Below are 19,725 nucleotides of genomic sequence, written 5' to 3'. Positions count from 1 at the left end.
GCATGCTCATCATTAAATAGTGCCAGGAAATGCTCCTGGTAGTTAGATCCTAAGAACTCTAGTGTTAATCTTGGCCCTGGTGTGGCTCAGGGGCCATCAGGGACCGGGAATGTCCCCAGCAGGAGGAACTGTGAGTACCCAGTGGATTGGTTGTAAGGACAGGAGTTGCCACAGGATCAAAAAAAAAGAAATAATCCTAAAGAAAAAACACAGAAAATAGCCCTAGGCTTATGTGGTACTCATATAGATGTGTCCTAAATGACCTGCCAGGATGTTTTTAGACAACTAAAGTTAGGTGAAATGAATCTTGCTGTTAGTGCTGATTAGTGATCATCGTGAAGTCTTTATTAGTGAATATCTTAAAGTCTTTATTAGTGAACATCCTAAAGTCTTTATTAGTGATCATCCTGAAGTCTTAGCCATCTGAGGTGTGTTATAAGGCTCCTACCTGCCATACCTCCAGCCCACCTGGTGGTCTGGCTCTCCAAGACACCCGTGACAAAGCCACCCTGCTGTCTCTTTGGTGGGCGCGTTTACCTCCAATTCCTCGTTGGCTGGTAGTGAGCTCCTCCTGAGCTGGAGGTGAATGCTCTGCCCATCACATCACCCCCTGCCTTGCAGCATGGTCATTTCACAGCGATTTGGGCTCCAGCCAGGTTGCCAGAGCCCAAGCCCTGAGTACCTAGGCTGCTCCTGCTCCTGCCGAGCCCGTCTGCTCCCACCTGTGCCTCGCGGGGCAGGAAGGGCTGTGAGGAGAAGGGAGCACCCTTACCCAATCACCGAGGCAAGAAATTCAAGATGGTTTTCTCCAAGACCACCCAGGAAAGAAGTGGTGATACAGGATCAGGGTTTGGGCTCCCAGCTCCAGCTCCCAGCCCCAGGCTTCAACCACGAAAGCAACGGCACGTCTGCGAACTGCAGCCTCCTGTTAAAATAATTTGAAGAGATTAAGTGATGTTAAAATCTTAATCCTCAGCCTTTCCTCAGGCTGAACTCCACTTAATATCAAATGTGTGCGGACCCTAACATTGGGCCATAAGGCAAACAAACTCCTGCAACGGTTTGTTTTCCTTTGTTTTGTTTTGTTTTTACCCACAAAATTGCAAGAACAAGTAATCACCCTAAATCTACAGCATTCTCAGGAAGAGAGCTCTATATAAAATATGTTCCTTATGACTTTTTGGGCTGGCTTTGTAACTTTCCTTCTGGAATTTCTGAAACACTGAAGGAAAGGAAAATTTTTAACCATATCTGTAAGAGGATGGTATGACTTTTGATATCCAGAGTAGAAGCTCAAAAATAAAAGCTTCCATGTAGGTTGATAAAGCTTTAACTTTGAATATCTGTCCTGATTCTTTCTATGAGTGTGCTCGTAAAAGCCTTACAACTGGGGAAAAATAGGTCTTTAAATAAAAATGCAAAAAAAATATTCTTAGTGAAGGCAAGAATACAACCCCTTTAATCGCTGAACTTTGTTTATTGCAACAGATTTCAGACCTGACAGCAATAAATTTAAAAAGATAATTATGCTTTTAGAATACAATAGGGCAGCCATTATAAAATACATAAAAATTTGCTGTTCAGAAGTGAAATTGTCTTTCGATGACTATCCCCAGGTTTTCAGCCAAAGCAGGGGTGGGTAACTCAGCCCTGTGAAATATGGCCATGCAGTCGATGCAAAGAGGAGATGTGGAGCACGATGGGGCAGTTTGTTCTGGTGTATTTATGGAGGCAGTCTTTTTTAGGACCTTAGCAGAGGCAAGAATTGAAGTTAACGTCCTGCAGAAGCCTAAATTCTCAAGCTGGAGCCACAAAACCTGCGGGTGCTCCAGTCGATGAGCAGTAAATGGGTAGATCTGCTTCTCTACATGCTTGCACCGGTGTAAATCAGGAGCAGCTCTGCTGGCATCCAGGATGCGGCGGCATCCTCCGCTCCGTGCTCAGAAGCAAAGGATCAGACCCAGCCGCAGACCGTGGCAGTGCTTTAGGCTTTGTGGGAATGTTTTAAAATACGTGCTTTATTGTACTGCAGCAGAACATCCTATAAAAGGCCCTGACTGAAAAGAATCATTTTAATAACGCGAAAAAAAAAAAAAGAAAAAAAAAGATCTGAGTTTGAGTCAACAAAAAGACAGGCTGTATTGGGGCTGTCAAGGGAAAATGATTCTGTTCAGCCTTATTCTTCTCTCTTATAACTGACATAAAGGGGGAGTTGCTCAGGTGAAGTGAATGAGGTTATAGCGGTACTAAATCATTGTAAGAAAGTATCAGGCCTGATATTTCATTCCTCCCAGCCTCAAAAACCACTGCTTCCCATGGGCTAGATTGTGCCTATGTAAGACTTTCCTTCCTGGCTTTTTGTAGTGATTTATGCTTACTTGCAGTGTGTTATTTAACCATAAGTTATCCCTTTGTGCTATATGATCTCCAGGCAGGGTGTATCCCCTGGTCAACAATGAGAAAAGTCAGGAACTTGAAAGAAATAGAATTCTATTTTGGTCTATAGTGACTGGATTAAGGGTTTTCTCCGTGTGTCCTGGCATTTCCTTGGGGCTGGTAGGATGCAGGTTCCCAACTCCTTGTGCTTAGCTGGAAACAGGAGCAGAAGTCCCAGGACTCCTCTGTTCATGGCGGTCAATCTCCAGGTACTAGAGGATGCTGCCTACTGTCTCCAGGGTGAATCTTAATAAAAAAGGATTTTTTTTTTTTATTTTTTTTAATGCACTTGTTCACCACCAAAGTCTCCAAGTCCAAATCCTAATCTTTCAGCATCCAAAAGCCAGGTTCACAGTACAGGGAACAGTCTAACTGAACCATAAACTCATGCAATGATTTGGGTTGGAAGACATCTCTGGAGGTCACCTTCTCCAAACCCTTCTCAAAGCAGGGCTGTAGCAGGGGACAACTTTGAAGTCACACCGCATTGCTCAGGGCTGTGAAACTGTTCAGCCCTTGAGGAGGGTGACTGTTTCCCATACTTCATTATTCTTTTCTTTAAATCATCTGAGGATTAAAAAAAATATCTTTTAATTAAGGATCAGTTTGGCTTCAGATTGCAACATAATTTAATTTATTCAGAATGTTCCAAGAGTTAATTGACACCAACCCATGCACAGTGGTGCTTTCTGTCTTGGTGCACTTCCCAGTCTCCACTGCACTGCAGTTTGTGCAGCCTGTGATACATGAAAGAGGAGATCAGCCATGCCCCGAGGTGGCTTCTTGCACCCTGAAGTCACATCGACTTCAAAGGAGTTAGCTGGCTTGGTGCAAGCTGAAACACTTCACAAAATGACACCTCCTGAAGTCGGTGGAGAGTGAAGAACATCCACACATCGGTCTCATGGCCCTTCTAGATCAGGTCCTGCCTCCAGCAAGGGATCAAGAGTCAAGGGATTAAGATCAAGGGATCAAGAGTCTGGAGAAGAGTGTAAGAGGAGGGCAAACAGTGATATTGCCTTGAGTACCAGTTCCTAGTCTCATTTTGCCTCTCAGATTGCCAAAAGTGCTATTTCTGCACTTAATAGCCCTTCAGGAATTTCTCTCCCATAAAATAGCTGAGCATTATTTCCAAGTCATGTTAACTTCTTGCATTCTTTGCATGATAGAAAAGCAGTGACATCTGACAGAGGCAGAGCAAGCTGCAGACATAAAGATATTAAGGGCTTTTATTGCACGTGCAGATGTGCAAGCCTCAGCCCTATGCTCAGGCCAGTTGTCAACAGCTGCCTGATGGTATAGGTTGGAGAGTTAAATCCGTCGGTAAAGGGTGGCCAGCGAGTCACTCCCTTTCACACCACTGTCTTCAAAAACCCTACTGTTTTAAGTCATGTCTGCTCCATGAGCCACCAGGGCTTGCCATGGCATTTTGTATACCACCAAGCAGAAATCAAGCACTACAAAATCAATACTGAACAGCTCAGGAAGGCAGGCACTTTTGGTTTGCCTTTAGTTCTCATTGCTCTAGCCTGTTAATAATAGGCAATAAATTACATTAATCTACCTACTTTGACTCTGTTTTGCCCGTGATGGTAATTGGTGGGTGTTCTCCCTGTCCTTATCTCAACCCTTGAGCTCTTTTTCATCATATTTTCTCCCCCTTTTTCTCTGAGGAAGGGAAGTAAGTGAGCAGTGTAGTGGAGCTCAGCTGTCCAGCTGGATGAAACCACCACGGCCATTTCTCTGATTCTGTTCCTGATGTGGCTACGTAAAGGCACAAGGCAAGGGGCAGGATGAGGCCAGGAGCAAAAGGACAGGCCTTGGTGGGGATGAGGACTGCTTTCAGTGCTGGGAGCACTATACATAAGTGCTCGAGAATCAGTGCTCCAATTTAGTTCATTAATATCAAGCATTTAATTAAGAAAATGAAGAATTAATCATATATATTCGTACAATAATAGTCATGATAATATTGTTGCTAATGAACAATAATTAACAGGACTGCATTCTGGGAGGTAGCAGCTGTGCTGACACCACTGTGATTACAAACGTGCCCTGGGGATGGTTGTGGGAGCTAGTGGTGTCCCGGCTGTCCCCAAGGTGGGGATGTCAGTCCCCAACAAAACCTTCCTAACAGTACATCCAGCCTCTTTGCCTTCCTTGCTTTGGTGTCACCAGCAGATATCAAGGACCACGAATCACTGATTTGGGCAGTGTGTGTTGGGAGAAGATGCTAACGTGGCTTAGGAGCAGGACAGAACAACAGTGGGTTTATCTTTGAGGGCTGAGATTTTTTTCCTGTTACACAGCCAGGGGCTGGCTCCCTTTTCCCCCACTCCTGCCATGCCCACACAAACATTTTCTCCTGTGCTTCTCCGGGTAGAGGTTAGAGAAAATTGAAACAAAAGCTGGAAAATCACCATTATCCCTTCCTACGCACCTTGTGTTGGGTACTGCAAGAACCTAGAAAAAGATACTGGTTTCTTCCCCCAAATAAAGGAGTGACGAGTTCTGCCAGGGACTAACAACTTGTTGGTTGTTACCTGCCTTTTATATTTAGTCTGTATATCTGCTAATGACAACAGCTTCTGGCTAAGTTAAGGTCTATGAGAATTGCAATAACACCAATAAGAATTAAGTAGTGGTAATTACAGTGGAGATGATGATGGCAATGTTATCACAATATATTTCCCTGCCAGACTCTCTGTGAGCTGTGGGATGAAACGTGAGCTTTCTACACAGTCAGGAACAATCCAGAGTGTTTGGAAAATTCAGGGGGAAAAACTGGTCTGATTTTTGGCTTTTGCAAGGGAGGAAACTCACAGGAAATATTTTCCTGGCTGTGGGAGTAGCCGGTGCGATGGGTAACACGTTCTCCGTACATACGTTCCCGTCTCACTTTGCATCCTCAGGAATGCAAGGCTAGCAGGAAAATGCAGCTGGGAATCTGCAATGAAAAATCCTGCCCACTCTTCAAAGAGCATCTCAGATCGCTTTCACAGGCACATTCAGCTTCAAGGCAAAGCTGTTGATGTGAGGGGCTTCTCTGAACGGAGGGGCAACGTAGGACTGGGGAAGAATTTCTGAGGCTTTTGGGTGAGAAGAAATGTGGGGTGCCAGTGGGAGACTTTCCTGGTATTTTGGGGTGCTGCTCCGGAGTACGTGCTTCCCTGTCCTGCAGTGCTCTGACAGCCATCCCTGCCCCATCCATCCATCCATCCATCCATCCATCCATCCATCCATCCATCCATCCATCCATCCCGACACCATGCAGAGCCCCCCTGGGGATGTTGAGGCTCTTGATGATTTGTGCTGTCCTTTCTAATCTCTTTGATTCCTCCAAGTTTTCCTCCCTCTTCCATCCAGGCTCTGTGTTAAGTCAGTAAAGGTGTTCTGGCTCCTCCTCCTTTCCCAAGAGGTTGTCTCATAACATCCCTGATCTGATAGTCAGCAGCCTTCTTGGAACCGCTTGGTTTCATTGACACTTTCAGTTCATTTGCCCTTAATTTGGCTCTGCTTGATCTTTCGTTTTTACCCCTGAGATGAATGTGGAGACAGCAGCTGCATCCCATCTCAGTTCCCATCTTGGTAGACTAAGCAAGCTGGGGGATTGCCCCTCTTGGGGGGCAGAAGGTTCATGGATCAAAGGCGTTGGTTGCACTTGCATCAAGCAATTTGCCCTAAGAGCAGATTTATTTGACATTATAAAATGTAGCACATGAGAGGAAAAAAAATGATGGAATATCCTTAGTCCGGGTGATGTTGAACACATACACATAAATAAATGTTTTTTTCAAATTAATTGAAAAGGAAGATCCATCATGACATCAAGGCTTTTGGAAAAGAAGCGCATGTTCTTTTTTTTTTTTTTTTCAGAGCAATCCCATTTGTGGCCTAAAAGAGCTGCTGGAAGACGAGGGCTTTCAAAAGTTAATTGATTAGAGGAAAATCCCACCTCCTTAATAGTTTTTCGGACTCATTTCATATTTTACAGCTATTACATAGTTATAAAGTAGCTGATAGAAATACCCCTGCATTACAGATGGGAAAACTATTTCTCATGAAAAGATCAAAGTCCTGGTTTCCATATTTGACCACCTCTAACAATAAATCACATGCCAGGATACTAAATTCCAGCGTCAGCATTCAGATTGCAGAGCAACAAGACCGTATGACTATTCAAGAGCAGAAAGTTACATTTTAATAAGAGTAGCGAACGTTTTAAAAATTAGGTACATATAAGAATACTGACAATTAATATGCTGTTCAGCTCTATTATTTAACCAACCTTTTCCATGACAACCTTTAACCATGACTGGTGATCAGCAGTGCCAATGGACACTCTTTGAAGTATTTCTTTACAAAATAGTAGCTTATTTCACTGATACGTTGTGCTGTCATGGAGGTAATACACCATTGCTCACAGGGCTGGTGTTGTCAGTAAAACCTTATTTACTGCTCCTCTGAACAATAAAAAGCTTTCTAAATGGGCAAGAATCCACATATCTCTAGAGAAAATGAGACAGCTTGACTTTGGGGGAGAACTCAGTTGATCCCCCAGAAGTCTGACACCACTTTTTACAGACCTGTGTGACTGCACAGAACCAATCCAACCCAGAGATCCCTCAGCCTGAGCTGCCAACGGGACCAGCAAAGTAGCAATGAAGTCAATAAAACCTAAATGAGGGAGACTTTCTCTGGAAGAAAGAAAAGAAGGCGTTTTCTTGATTTCCAAAATTCCTAAAGACAGAGCTTGTTTGGTTCAGCTCTGGGGCAAGGTGAGGTAGGATCCTGCAACTTTGGGGCAGTAGCGGAGCCACTCGAGAGGGGAGGGAGTGCAAGGCATCAAGGGCAGTTCTGGAAAGCAGATGGAGTTAAGCACAGAGACAAAAGAGCTTCGACTTACCCAAAATAACCATTGGATCTATAATGTGCACTGTCTGATACAGCTGCTGTGCTCCCAAGGCTCAGAGCACTTTGGTGGAACAAGCCTGCCAATCTGAACAAAAGAGACATGGGGGCAAAGCCACTTGCAGCACTCAGGCCATGAGAGACATATGAAGGGCTGAAAAAACAGAAGCTAAAATCTCCACCAGTTTCAAGAGGATCTGCTCAGCCTTTTCATTTGTCTGCCAGCTGTAAAGCCTTCTCTTCCCTTCTCCATCACATTCTCCTGCTCATAATTATTTCATCAAATCAACTTCTTCTTCTCTCTTTTTTCTCCTGCAAGTTTCAAGCTGCCCAGCTCCACTCTGCGATAAATCTGTCTAAAACAACAGCTGCTTCTGCATCCCTCATGCCTGGGTGACTGTTTTTATTGCGTGCTTTCTATTAGACATATATATGTATATATAAAATACATATATATTTTATGTGCCTTTCTTTTCCTCCCAGTGCTATTTCCTTTCCTCTGTCTTGTTCTTGCTCCCTCTCTCCCTCTTCCTTTGGCTTCATGTGGCCATTTGTCACTCTTTGGATGTTTTTTCCTTTATCGAGATGTTTTCTCTGGGAATGTTTCCCGCCAACGCAAGCCCATTAACTTCCAGAGTTCAGCTGACAGCCTGGACTCCAAGACCCGTTGCCTTGTGACACTGAGCGCTTTCGAGATGCTGGAATTGGTTGGTAAAATAACCTAGTCACATGCCTAAGAGGAAAAAGGAATACTATTTCAGGGTAAGAAAGACAATAAATTTTAAAGCTGTGCTTAGGTCTCTCTCTCTTTGTCTCTCTCTCATTTTTTTTCCCTGCTTCTCGCATGGTTATATGCTAAATGGCTGTGAAAGTTTGGCTGTTTCTTAACAGCTTTATTGAAGGTTTTGCTGCTGCATACAAATTTATGTTAAATTTCTCACAAACATCCCAGAGTCCAATCCATTGCAGTTCACGAGGATCGATCAGGCTGGTGTCCATACTGTCGATGCAGACAAAGGCCTTTGAGATCTTTGTTTAAGCACTCAACTGGTGCCCTGAATTATCTGTATTTAAATTAGCAAGCTTACATTTGAGGATTCTTTAGGCTTCCCTGTTAATTGGGTCTTGCTAACAATGAGAGCATCATTAAGCTGATGTTGTCCCTGTCTTCTTGTTAGCTGACGATTTAAGGAATCGTGACGGGCAGCCAGCAGTGAGGCTGCATGGTTCCAGAGGTTGTTGATGGCTCTGGAGCTTGCTCAGCTCTGGGTTGTAGGTTGGTGCCAGCTCACTCTGTGTCTGTGCCACAAAAATAATAGCTGTGGTTAAAGCACTGCTAGAGGAGGACGTGCAGGGCACAAGGTGACTGATCGTCAGCCTCGTGCGGCCTATGAAAGTTGCTGCGGATGCTTGGGTGACACCTCCTTACACGAAGACAAACCTGAAGTTCTCCCAGAGCATAAAGATGAAGGTTAAAAGGCTAAAAGAGGATCTTTGTTGTCCAGTAGCTGGCTCAGTGCAGAAGTTAATTATTTAGCTCCTCTGTCTTCCCCCAGGGCAGGGGCGTTGCTATCAGTGCACACGGCAGACGCAGGCCCAGGCCCCACGGTGATGGATGGCCCTGCCCCCCCCGGAGAAGCACTTTCTGCAGCGAATGCCGCCCCAGGGGAAGCCGACCTTCCATTGTCCATTCGCCAACTGCTGTGGATCATTGACCACTGCTTGGCCCCGTCCTTAGACGAAGTGCTGCATTCGTGCTTTGTTAGCAGGCCGGGCTGAAGGCCGGGGCGTGCAGCAGGCCAGCTCTGCTACTACTTGATTTTGTAAGGGGAAAAATAGTCTGCCTTTTGGAGCACCAGTATTTTTATTTCCGAGAAAGACTAGCTTTAAGTTAATACATTTAGTTGCATTTGATCTGAAAAAAGAGTAAACGAAGGTAGGACGGACCTCATGCAAAGGTATTCCTGTCAGCAGTGACAGTCCAGGGAGTGCTGTGAGGCAGTCGCTCTGCATTTGGAGCAGAAAGGCTCAGAAACTGTGCCTGGTTGTGTGGGGTTTCTTTTTTTTTTGGTCTAAGTTCCAGTGTTTTTGGAAAGCCCAAGAACCAAAGGCAGGAATATACATGAAGGGGGGACTAAAAACCCATGAGAGATGGGTCAGAGCATGCTCCAGATTCATTAGGGGGTAGGTACTTGAGCCTGAGAAAAGACGGTACCTGATGGGCTAGTAAAACCCCTAGAACAGCACAGAGTGGATGTGTGCTGACTGGATTAATTCCCCCAGAACTTCACATGGCAGATTTTGGTTCCATGGCCCATTTAGAGCCAAGCAATCACATTAGAGATACTTCTTTCACAAAGCGATATGTCTTCCTCTCCTTCTGCCACATGATCTGATTTGGGTGTTAACCTGGAAGCAGTGAGGATACTCCTGAACTTTTCCAGATACAGAATAAAGCACCAAAACATGTAAGCAACAGTCTCTATTTGGCCTAAGGAGGGTTGAGACCCAGTGGGGACAGGCAGCCGAGTACTCCCCTCTGTCAAACTTGAGCTGAACCTTGATCACCTTGGAGAAATCATGACCAACATAAGGTGGTAAAGCTCAGAGATTTATGAGGTCACAGCTTCAGTAAGGTCCAAAGGAGAAGCCATGCAGGCTTGCAGGCATCTCATTGCCTCTCAGACCACCTGGGGAATTGAAGACATCCCCCTGAGCAGGGATGATAGTGGATTTTGGTGGATCAGGAGCAGATACTGGAAGATGGGGGGGCCTCTGGACACCTCCAAGCACAGTATATTTGGGGCAGTTGGATAAGACCTTTAGTTGTGCAGGCTCTGGAGTCCTGGGTGTAATTCATCACATCTCAGCATGGAGGTTGAAAATAGGGCGGATGAATCATACCCTAAAAGTTCCTATTTCTGCTGACTACAAAGGGAGCCTGGGGTGACTGGCTCTGCTGGAAATGTCTGCATTGTGGATACATGAAGTCAGGTGAGAGAAATCCCACATCTCCACCACTTTGTTTCTTACCTGGAAATGTCACTTTTCAAGATAAAAGGCTGTTCCAGGCTCCAGGGCTACTTAATTCTGCACTAAGCTGCTCAAATAAATGACAGTGGTCAGCTGAGGAGAAATTTCTGCAGACTTGTTTGCAAAGTTGAAGTCAATTTTGAGGCAGGGCTATTTTACTTTAGAGCAGCGGACAAGAATTCAGCAGAAATTTCAGAGCTAAATTAAAGGTTTTTAGTGCAGCCAACAGGAAAACGAGTGATGCAATCAGCTGACTCTCCCTTGTCTTGCTTATTCTGAGATTTTAAACTATTGTATCCCACCCTGACAACATGCACGTCCTACAAGTTCTTGTGCTGACTACACAGATTTCCTTCATGAGAATTATTGCGGGAGTAACGTAAGGAATTTGGGTCCTTATCTCTTCTCCACCCCAAATAATCAAGACCTATGCCTCCCCAGGAGCAAGCAACTCATCTGAACATTTTCTATCAAATTGAACCCTGGGCAAATTGTTGATAAAAATGATATGCTTAAATGCCACCGAGCTAAACCCCAGGCAAAGTGTTGATAGAAGTAATACGTTTAAATGTCATCATTAGGTTTCATTGTTATCAACCTAAGATTAGCAGCACTGTTCACACTAAAACTTACCAGCTAAAGGAGACATCAGTGAATTGTTTTCCTATGTCTTCTGTGCAACCATAAGGCTCAGAGTTTATACTGAGATCAGGTAAATTTATGGCTGATAGTGGATTTTTTTATCTTTAGCATTTTATTTTTATTTTTTACTTTGGGGTTGAGAAAGGAAGGTGGAGAAACTGGACAAAAATCAGCAGCCATGGCCAGTTTGACCACGCAGGCTTGACGGCAGCATGGGTTGTGATGTATACACTTGTGCAGTAGGAAATGGACTGGAGCCATTACGGAGCATCTGTCAGATGATAACTTGCAGTCATTTGCAATCTGTGCTGGAGGCAGACCAAAGGTCTGAGCCAATCCTTCAAGTTATCTAGGCCTTCTCTCTGGATCTGAACTCCATCTTCTTTACATCCCATAGAATAAGGCTCTTCTGCTGCTCTACTGTAGCACAGCAGTGACATCCAGGGGCCATTTTATTTGCTGTTGAGATCAGTCTACTGATATCCCAGAGCATATGTACCTGAGCCAACCCCCCCTGAAATCACCTGGAAAGATCCCCATCAATGTCAACAAGCTTTTGATCCGTCTGTTTTACTCTATATTTTTTAACAGTTAACAAAAAAAAAAAAAAAAAAAAAGTTTTTGTGCCCAATTACCTTGGTTGTTACCTTTTTGGCTGAGTTATTTAAGAAAAGAAGCCCTCAGTCAGCCTTATGTTCAATGCACAAAGTGACTTTGAGTGTGTCACAATTCGCTCAATCCCCGTACAACTCCCAAGAACAATGCCCTACAGCATTAGCAGCAGATCCATGCACATCTCTGGAGAATGCCAATAGCACAGCCCCAAACTTTTGCCCCAAAAGCCAGTCCTATTTACTCTTCTGAACGTGGAGTCAGTGAACTACTGAGTCAAAGGCAATTGGATGTGATCTTAGTCACTGTGATGAGCAGTTGGCACCAAAAGCCTGCTAAGATTTAGTCGTGTTGGGTGATGAGTGGTCATCTGGGCTTGATGGGGGAAACCTGACCTTGGCACAACCAGCTCTGGGTGTGCCAAGATATGGAGCACAGGTCCTTCCTCACTCCTCTGAAGGGCCTTTGGATGGGTGTAAAGCACGTAATGGTGGCTGAGGACTGGAAACAGGGAGTTTAACAACCTCTGAGTGAAATGCAAATGTTTTCTTGTGAATTAGAATTTGGTCCAGTTTGCTCCAAGAACTACCCTTGTGGGAGCGACTAGAAGTGATTATTATGATCATTTATATGAGTCCTGAGAACCTCCGTTACCATCTGGTAACCACTGCTTGAGGTTTGTAACTTCTGCTGGAGTTAAAAAGATGTCCAGTCTTGTTTTAAAGGCTGTAGCTGATCAGAGAAGCTACCCTCTCCCTCAATAAATTTGTTCCAGTGATTAACTATTCTCACTGGTGCAGGTCTCTCACCTGGATTTAATCTGAGTTTCTCAGGCTGCATCTCGTTACACCTTTTCTTGATGTAGTCTCCAGCATTTATACCTGGGCAGTTGTTGGTAACCTGGAGCAAAATCACTTCATTTTTCCTTGGGTATGTTTATTTTTTACTCTAAAGCAGGTTTTCAGTGCCTGAAATCATTCTGGCAGGACTTCTGCAAGTCTCTCCTGTTTTCTTAACATCTTTTTTTTGGACATGCGAACTTCAGAACTAGACACAACTTTTCAGAAATGGTCTCACTAATACTGTTTACAGAGATAATATCACTTCAGCACTCCCACTTCATATTTGCCAGCAGCACAGCCAAGGATTACTCCAACCTTCTTGGCTGAGGCATTGCTGGGAATTCGTACTCAAGTGATTGTCTACCAGGAGCGTTCAGTTCTGCTCTGAGTCACTGCTTTCTGAGATGTATCCCCCCACCTCCTAGGTGTGACCCACAGCCCTTGTTCCAAAACATCTGACTTTTCCTGGGGCCGCATTGAATTAAGCTCTGCAGACGTTCCCCCTTTTGCCAGCAGCACCTGCCTGCACAACCAGCCAGCATCCATTGCCACTTCGCATCAGTCTCGTTTTCATCCCGTCTGCAAATTTTACCAGCTCTTCGCTTTCCTGCCATTCGCAAATAAGGGGCTGCTGCTTTGTGGTTATTGGATCATTCTCCAGCTATTTGCTCTTCACATTTTTCTTCCTCCCACTTTCTCTCAGCTTACATTTCACCACCCATGCGTCTGCTCCTTTCGCTAGCACCAGTTGGGTCTTCTGTTTTCTAAAGGTGACTTGCTTAGCTCATGTTACTGGGCACAAAGGCAGAGGTTTGTGTTCGAGGGCAGGTGAAATGAAGGAAGATGACACTCAGAATATGCCCTGTACCTCTCTGTCCTGCATAGACCAAAAATGCATTGCATGGTCCAATGCAGCAACTGTCCTGCACTGAAAATGAGAATATGAAAATATTCCTCAAAGCAGAAGAAGTGCATAAAGCTGCCATTGGCGGCTCTGCAAAAATCCCATATTCTCAGCAAAAAGAAATTTTCCCATGGTCCAGTAGCTGTTTTTATAACCTTTTCCCTGGTGTACCAGAATACCAATATATAGGTAGCAAAGGAAATATTGTGCTACAGGTTTGACTATAACATGGAAAGCCCTTTCTCCATTTGCTTTTTCGTTTTACTCCTTTTTCCCATTTTGCAGACCCTTTGTTGTTTTTTCCCAGGCTGGACCTGAAGGCAATCTGGAGAGCTGGAGGAAATTAAAGGACAAGGGGAAGTTTTGCATTTGTATCGTTAATTCCTGGATGGAACGTGAAAAGGAGAAATGAGGAAAAAAGCCTAAGAAATTGTCTATGTAAATAATAGGCAGGGTGTACCCATCTTGGATGGAAACGGGCAACCAGAAATCGCTCACCAGAGCCTTGTTAAACACACAAGTAGAAGTTGGGGTTTAGGGTTTTATTTGTGAGAAAGTTATTTGTATTCCTCAGTTTCAGCCATGTACAGAGCTTCTTCCCCGAGTTGCATGGGAAGATCATCATCTTCGAATGGACGTAAAATCATAATTCCGGTGCCAATCGCTCCTTTTCCCATTTTGCAGAAGTTAGAGCAGATCAGGCGACTCGCCCAACACCCCACAGTCAGCTGAGGGCAGGGGGATGCATGATCAGGAGCTGGTACTGGCACCATCCTGCCTCTTCCCCGACTGTCCCCGTGGCAGCACGTGGCCGGGACCTGGCTGCCACCGGGCTGAGACACAGCACAGCACCTCCTGGCTGGAGACCAAACCGAGCCCTGAAAAGCAGCATTCCTCTCTTTAAAACCAGCCTTTCTTCGCGTCTGTTATGCGAAGGATAAAAAGCTTTTCAAAATAGCCAGCATGATTATTCATGACTACTCATTTGCAGCAGCGCCTGCTCTCCGTGGCAGCGCTGATGAGCTCACCTGAATGAAGATTTATGGGGAGCACCGAGGGCTGAAGGCTCTGCATGAGTGAAGGTGCGTGCCAGCATGGTCCAGCTGCACCCTGCTAGATCTGTGGCCCCGTCCCCATCGTGGTGCCCCTGCCATGCCTGCACGCGATGGGAGCTGCACCACATCGGTTGGCACAGTGAATTCAGCCTGGTTTGGTTTATTTATTACTGTCTCTGCAGGGGAAGGACTGGGGGGGCTCTAGGCTTCCTAAAAGCTCAGCCTGGATGCTGATGGCTGTACACACTTGAGAGGTGGTGACAGTAATCCCCAAATGACCTGAAGGCACATGCCCAAGCAGTATGTGGCAGCGCTCGGTGGGGATCCTGGATCACATCGGTCCCACCATAAGGCAGGACTGTCCCCAGCAGGCAGCCTGCCCCGTCCCTCTCCCTTGTGCTCCGACCAGCAGGCTGCGGGGACTGGAATTTCCTGACTTCCGAGGCCTTCACACCCACTGAAAGTCTCCTTCTCTGCTTTTTTTCCACCACCCCCCCGCCCCCTCCCGATTTTGTTTGTCTGTGGTTTTGCACAGGGGAAAAACGAAGTAACCGGAGGTTTTCTGGGAGGCCGTCCTCCGCGCCGCCCATCGGAGAGCAGACAATAATATTTAGCTGCTTTGATCAGTTTATTGTTACAGTATATTTAGATGGCGAGCTGCAAATTCCAGCGCAGCGGCGGCAGCAGCTGCGAGCAATGTGGTGCAGAGCCCAAAATACAGGCAGGGTTTGTCAGCGCAGCGCAGCGCCGCTTGGGCTGGCTGCTGCGTGATGTAACCCCTCCTTTAATTTGTTTTCCAGAAAATTCATTTCGAGAAGAGCTCCGCAGCGAACGGCTTGGCAGCGGCCGGAGGAAACGGGCTGGGGAGGCCGGCAGCTGTCAGCCCGCAGCCCCCGCTGCCAAAGCTGGGATCTGGGGGCTCACAGCGCTGCCTTCCCTGCCCAAAAGGAGCCCTCAGGGCCGGATCCTTACCGAGATGCTCTTGGGCCGCTGGTGCAGCACGTATTTATTTGTCTGCTCACACAGCGTCCGGCACAGAGCGGTCTGCACCTGTGGATGCGACAGTAAAACAAGCGATAAATAATCAGCCACGGAGGAGCCGGTGCAATTTAATCTGTGTAAGTGAGTGCAGCTAGCTGGGGAAGGATGCTCGCGCTGGCTGAGGACGGCTTTTCGTTCCTCGGTGGGTCTGAGGATGCACGCCCAGGCTGAAGCACTCAGAGGGCAAGGACGGAGAGCCTCGCTGGCTCCGTTTGGCTCCGTTCGAATTTTTTAATTTATCTAAAGGAGATGAAGGGAATGATGCTGAGAGAAGCACAAAGTGTGCACGTTGCAGGGGGGAGACAGCCCAAGTGGCAAGTGGTCTGTGTGTCCTTAGCCGGCCAGCCTTCGTTCGTTCGTTCGTTCCTTCCTCCCTCCCTCCCTCCCTCCCTTCCTTCCTTCCTTCCTTCCTCCTTTCCTTCCTTCCTTCCTTCCTTCCTTCCTTCCTTCCTTCCTTCCTTCCTTCCTTCCTTCCTTCCTTCCTTCCTTCCTTCCTTCCTTCCTTCCTTCCTTCCTTCCTTCCTTCCTTCCTTCCTTCCTTCCTTCCTTCCTTCCTTCCTTCCTTCCTTCCTTCCTTCCTTCCTTCCTTCCTTCCCCTTCCCTCCCACTGCTCACATTGACTAACACAGAAGATCCCACTGTTTGGCTCTGAGGTTCAGAGCACTTTTACACCTTCTCCTCCTCTTGGGAGGCAAGGATGAGTTGCTCTTTCCCACAGACTCAGAGCTGCCATCACAAGGGACCTCCAAGGCCACCGTGCCCACCTGTAGCTTCGAGCAGAACCTCACCAGGACCAGCCCTGACAGATGTTGTGGCAGCGTGTCCTTGTGAACGCTCGCCCCTCTCTAGCAGGAAGCTGTGCCCGATGAGTAGCCAGGTTTCCCTGGTGTGATGGAACCCCTTGCTTAGACTCACAGAATAATTTAGGTTGGAAAAAACCTCTAAGATCTTCAAGTCCAACCCTCTGGGACACGGAGAACAGACTGTCCAGGCAGACAGGAGGTGGTCCCGGTGCTGGGACCAGTGGATGTGACAAGAGAAGTACCTGGTGCCTGTCCTGGGCTTTGGAGCATGGCAAGGCTTAGCACTCCATGTCACCTCCTCCGTAACGCACTCGAGCCATTTCTTCCCACAAACAAGGGCAAGCTGAAGAATTTGCCTGGCCAGATCTGATTTTTTATTTTTTATTTCTGTTCCTTTTGCAAAAATAACGGCATAGCGCTTCCTTCGCCTTGCCCTCTCCCGTGCTGTACCGGTAACTGCGCTGATGCTGATTGATTAGTTTAATAACAGGCAGTTGATATGCAGCCATAAAATTATGCTCTTTTACTCATCAGCCTGATTGAACTCCTCTGCTGACTGTACAGGAGCGGCATGGCAGAGCTGTAATAATGAGGGAAAGAGCCAAGGGAAAAGCCAGCCCGCTGGTGTTATTGTTGTTCTAAAGCTGAGGAAGAAAATGACTCCGGGGAGGAGCTTTTCCAAAATAAATACCAAAATACAGAGGGAAAATGTTAGGATGTAATTAGCCCTGGTATAAATGCTGCTAAATGTCTGCTGGGGTTGGAGGTGTCAGCAGAGCTTCTCTTACACCCACCTGGTCTACGTCGGGGTTTCAGGAGGCTGGGGTCCGAGTGGGGCTGGCCCCCGGGTCCTCAAAAAGGGTGAGAGGGGCTGAGCCCTTCGCGAGACAAACCAATCTGATGGGAAGAAGATGGGAATTCAACTTCATTGTGGCCAAGAAGGGGAGGATAACAGGATGGAGCTGGGAAAAACACATCTGGAAAGTGTTTGTCCCCTCTGAGCCCATGCTAACGGCGTAAGTGGAGAGAAGAGAGCGTGATGGAGGGGGGGAAGCACCAGGGCTCTGGCAGCCTGGAGGGGAGGAGACTCCCCCATGGGCAGCACTGCAGGGCTGTCGGTGATATCCTTGTGGAGCTCTGCTCTCCTTGATCTGGGCACCAGCAGAAGTCAGACTCCATCCTCCACGGGGTCAGTCACACTCTCCAACGCCGCCAAAGGGAATCGAAGGTTCCTGTTCAGCCATGAATCAACATGCAGGAGCTGGCAGCGGGGCAAGGCTCGCTGATGAGAAGCCACACAGCCCCCATCCGCGCACGGAGAATGGCATTTACAACTTAATTTCCCAATAAAATATTTGCCGGTGCTGCTCGGCGCTCCAGCACGACCTGCTCGGTTGTCAGGCTCACTGTTTGTCCTGCACACGTTCATTTTTATTTACAGGACTAATTTGTCTGCGAATAGGTCAGCCTGCTTCTTGTGCCTCTTCTCCCCCTTTGGTCTCACTGCTGAGAAACATCAGAATCCAACCCCAAACCATCCGGTTTTCCCTCTGGAAAATGTCCCTGAAGGAGGGGATGGGGACAGGGGAGGGAACAAGCACTGTTTGGCATTTATTTTCTCCCAGAAAAATACTAGGCAGATGGTTGCACAACGTTTCTTGCCCTTCTCCCTGATTGCACCCCATCCAGGTTGTTTTGGAAGCAATGCTCTTCCACACATATCTGCAATGAGATATCCAAGGGTGCTGCTTCTCCAGCTGCCCCCTAGTTATTGGGGGTGCCCTTGCCTGTGTTTCATGGTTGGGCTTTCATCCCGGGTCCTCCTATGCCACCTCCAGATTTCCCGTCTCCCTCCGGACAGGAGCTACTGGGTTGCTGCCAGTGTCTGTTATCTTGTCCAGATTCCCTCTACAAGAGCGACGGGTCGGGAAATTCCTTCACAGCCCCTGATAACCAGGTGCTGCCTGGCACAGTCCCCCTGGCTAGGGGTGATTTTCCATCCATTTGTCCCAGATACCTGGTAACGCTTTAGGTACCCTATTTTTTGTGGTTACATGGGATTTCTGTGAAACCACAGAAATCCCAAGCCTCCCAGGGAGAGCACAGTGAAGATTTCAAAAGCTGAAGCCACGGTGACCTTCATGTCCCTCGAGGCAATGGCCACAATCATCTGGCAGCTCCTGGCAGGGTTTCAGGGCCAGATGCAGCACACAACCTCTGGATGCTTCGTTGTGGCGTGCTATGGAGAGAGCACAGAGTCTGCTGGAAGCGGTTGAAACCTTTCTATGGGATGGATCAGACGCTGGGGAGAGCACCCTCAGACGAGCCAAGCAAACAGGAGGCTGGTGCTGGGTGGCGGAGTTTGGAGCTGGGAAGTCCTGGGCTCTGTTTTCGCTTCTTATGGTTGTGTTGCCTGCTTCCTCCCTTGCAGCCTGCACTTTTTGTTCAATTTATCAAAGGAAGATGTGGAGCACGGACCTGAATTCAGAGTGCTGTTGGTGCTAAAGTAATACCTTGCTCCATGGCTAAGCACTGCCCATAGTGGGAGCGATGCGCACGCCGTGCTGCAGCAGAGACTTTGCCTTTCTTCTTCATCTAAAGTGAAAGCAGCCCCCACGAACTGATAACAACTTTTCTTTCTGCGAGTGAGAATGGTGGTAAAAGCAGTCAGGGCTTCTTTATGCAATAAAGCTGGAAAACAAAATTTCACTGTTCCTTCAGGCTTCCCTTCCGCTTTTTTTTTTCTTTTTTTTTTTTTTTTCGTCTGGCAAAAACCCCATTGCCAGAATGGAAAGCTTCACTGTTGAAATTTGTCCTTCAAGTTTTAGAAGGCAACAACCACTACAAAACTTTCCAAATACTTCGGAGAAAAAAAAAATACACGCAAAAAAAACAGTAAAACCTATCAAAGCTTTTTTTTTTTTTTTTCCCCCCCCTCCTTATTTTGGTTATCTGCAAAGAGGAGCCCCTTCCAAGGGAAAGTATGTCATGGGGAGAGAGCAGAGGAGGAAGCAAAGCAAGAAGAAGATAACATGTGGACAGAAGTTGCAACAACAAATAATATCCTGACTCGAAGGATGTTGCAAACACATTGTATACACTTGGACATATTTTGAAAGCATTTTTAAACCAAAACAGAAGCTGAGGAGAGTAGCCTGGGGCTGCAGGAGGAAGGCATGCAGTCAGGAGCCCAGGCAGGGACCAGGACCGTCAGCTGGGAGGGGGAGCCTCAGGGCAGGGTGAAAGGAGGCTGGGGTGGAGGCAGCGAGGTTGGAAAGGCACCGCCGTGAGCCCACTGGTGTGAGACACGGCAAATCACTCGTGGCCAGAGACCCCTGGGCCATGGAACTGATGCCCACGCTCTTAAAATCTGACTTCACGCCACGGTCGCGCAGTAAGGGGCTCTGTTTCCCAGTAATTCTCAGCTGAGACATTCACAGTGGGTT

The 19,725-nt window shown here is 46.9% G+C and overlaps 1 long non-coding RNA gene across 1 annotated transcript; it reads right to left on the bottom strand.

Moving 5' to 3' along the window:
• Positions 1-10,312: 10,312 nt before the first annotated feature.
• On the bottom strand, positions 10,313-19,415 carry LOC136789997 (uncharacterized). The gene is made up of 3 exons (XR_010829038.1): positions 17,074-19,415; positions 15,408-15,485; positions 10,313-14,258 (listed from the first exon to the last, which is right to left on the bottom strand). It is a non-coding gene; the product is annotated as an uncharacterized lncRNA (long non-coding RNA).
• Positions 19,416-19,725: the final 310 nt, after the last annotated feature.

Source organism: Anser cygnoides, chromosome 2 (genome assembly GCF_040182565.1).
Source record: "Anser cygnoides isolate HZ-2024a breed goose chromosome 2, Taihu_goose_T2T_genome, whole genome shotgun sequence".
Taxonomy (NCBI): Eukaryota; Metazoa; Chordata; class Aves; order Anseriformes; family Anatidae; genus Anser; species Anser cygnoides.
The sequence above is the reverse complement of the archived record's forward strand: the minus strand, read 5'-3'. Positions and strand labels throughout refer to the sequence as shown.